Source organism: Schistocerca gregaria, unplaced genomic scaffold (assembly GCF_023897955.1).
Source record: "Schistocerca gregaria isolate iqSchGreg1 unplaced genomic scaffold, iqSchGreg1.2 ptg000483l, whole genome shotgun sequence".
NCBI lineage: Eukaryota > Metazoa > Arthropoda > Insecta > Orthoptera > Acrididae > Schistocerca > Schistocerca gregaria.
Genome location: NW_026061892.1, coordinates 1,297,501 through 1,300,000, shown reverse-complemented (window position 1 = coordinate 1,300,000; position 2,500 = coordinate 1,297,501). Strand labels below are relative to the sequence as shown.

General features: G+C 56.8%; 1 non-coding gene across 1 annotated transcript in view; it reads left to right on the top strand.

The window, feature by feature from the left end:
- The first annotated feature begins 1,785 nt into the window (after positions 1 to 1,785).
- Positions 1,786 to 2,500, top strand: part of LOC126313529 (small subunit ribosomal RNA) — a 1,893-nt gene continuing 1,178 nt past the window's right edge. Inside the window, exon 1 of the ribosomal RNA XR_007555214.1 lies at positions 1,786 to 2,500. This exon is cut by the window's right edge and continues 1,178 nt beyond it. This is a non-coding gene — a ribosomal RNA (small subunit ribosomal RNA).

Genomic DNA, 2,500 nt, shown 5'->3' with positions numbered 1-2,500 from the left:
GCTCGGAATCTCTGGTGTCGTTGTTATCCTCATGTAGATGTCTTGCGAGTGTTGCTTACTTTCCACATATTCCCGCTATCCACTGTCAATTGTACTGCAATAGGACTATATCGCCCCCCCCTCTCCCTCTGTCCCCCTCTTTGTGTCTCTGTCCTCTCAAGCTGGTCGGTCTGGCGTTTGAGTGTTAAATGAGCCTCGCAGCTGTTCAGTTGCATTCAGATGTCGACGCCCTCAGTGTACGTCGTGGTATGGTCTGTGTCCATTGTCCGCTGATGTCGTACGCGTAACCCACACGCTGTACCGATCATCGGTCGTTACGTACAGAGTGAAGTAGTGTGATACGTGTGACCGTACGCTGGCTGTGCCCAACGGTGTCGAATCTCAATTTCCATATGTTGTGCTCGATGCTACTTGTCTCGTCTCCCAATAACAGCTAGGTTGCACTGTGGTACGCCGTAGAGGCGTGTGGGAGGAACGTACGAACGCATTGTATGTCACCCTGGGTCGCTGGGGGTGGTGGTGCGGTGAGTCAGGTCAGGTCAGCGTGAGCCGTCTGATGTAGTGACGCGTGTATTCCGACTTTGTCGTATTGCCTCACACAAAGTGCTACCCTGGTGGACCGCGTTCCATATCTGGGACATGCCGCAGATGCCGGTTGACAGTGGATCGCGGAAGGGACATCGCATACGTGCGCGGGCCACCTTCCACGTGTTCTCTTCTGCACATGTCGCAGTGTGTATGTGGTCTGATGTAGCGTGTCGTGACACATGACATCCTGGCATGCAAGAATTGTTGAATTCGCAAATGTAGGTGGACATCTACGTTTACTGCCCAAGATACGCAAATGAACTGGAAATCCGTTGTTGAGCGGTTGTTCACGCTGGAGGTGAATCTGTGATGGCGACGATCGGTACAGCTATTAACCGGTTGTTTCAGCGGTACCCGCCACATCCACACACGTGACTAGGCCCATGTGGGTATGAAGCGATACGCGGCGGTGGCTTGGTGGGACTGTTCCCGGCCGGTGAAGGGGGGCCGCCCGGCGTGTTGGCCGCGCGCTGCGTGGGCGCACGCGCAACAGGCGGCTGGTGGGGGGCGCCGAGTGGCAGGAGCGCCAGCCGACGGGCCCGGCAGGCGGCGCAGCTACGCTGCGGCGCACCCTGCACGCGGCGCCTGGCGGCCAAAGTTGGTTCAGCCGAGCCCGGTGCGAAGCGCGGTGGACATCTGCAGTGTGCTGGTCTGATTGAGGACTGTGTGCGTTGAGGATGCGCCGCCGCCTGGCACTCGGCGCCGCGACGCCGTCTGCTGCTCGGTCGCCCCAGCGGTTCTCGCAGGTGGTTTGTATCGCAGTTGTGCGGACGTGTTGGCGCGTGCGCTGTGCTGGGAGAGTTCGCTTCTGCACCCAAGTGGGGCTTTGCCCTTGTGTGGCGCTGGCGTTGGAGCTGCCGGTCACCATAGGTGGCGCGTGTTGTCTCCCGCCGGCAATGCCACGACAGCACGCTCCCGGGCCTCTGTCGGCAGCGGCAAGCTCAGTTGGGAGCAAGGGTGTTCTCACTAAAACCGTCTACTCGCCTAACTCCGGGCGATTGCGCCTCTCTCGAAACCGACCAAGTACCTAGGACGGCGCTGCGCGCCGCCGGGACCTGAGAGGGTTTCGAGGTGTATCGTGCAGGGGAGCTCGGCCTCCTCCTGTTTGCAGAATAATTGAGCGGACGCTTGCGTGTTCGCGCGGGCCCCCGGGACACACTCCCGGGCGGCCGGCTGCTCAGCTCTAGTTGACGCAGCTCCCTGGTTGATCCTGCCAGTAGTCATATGCTTGTCTCAAAGATTAAGCCATGCATGTCTCAGTACAAGCCGCATTAAGGTGAAACCGCGAATGGCTCATTAAATCAGTTATGGTTCCTTAGATCGTACCCACGTTACTTGGATAACTGTGGTAATTCTAGAGCTAATACATGCAAACAGAGTCCCGACCAGAGATGGAAGGGACGCTTTTATTAGATCAAAACCAATCGGATTGGCTTGTCTGGTCCGTTTGCCTTGGTGACTCTGAATAACTTTGGGCTGATCGCACGGTCCTCGTACCGGCGACGCATCTTTCAAATGTCTGCCTTATCAACTGTCGATGGTAGGTTCTGCGCCTACCATGGTTGTAACGGGTAACGGGGAATCAGGGTTCGATTCCGGAGAGGGAGACTGAGAAACAGCTACCACATCCAAGGAAGGCAGCAGGCGCGCAAATTACCCACTCCCGGCACGGGGAGGTAGTGACGAAAAATAACGATACGGGACTCATCCGAGGCCCCGTAATCGGAATGAGTACACTTTAAATCCTTTAACGAGTATCTATTGGAGGGCAAGTCTGGTGCCAGCAGCCGCGGTAATTCCAGCTCCAATAGCGTATATTAAAGTTGTTGCGGTTAAAAAGCTCGTAGTTGGATTTGTGTCCCACGCTGTTGGTTCACCGCCCGTCGGTGTTTAACTGGCATGTATCGTGGGA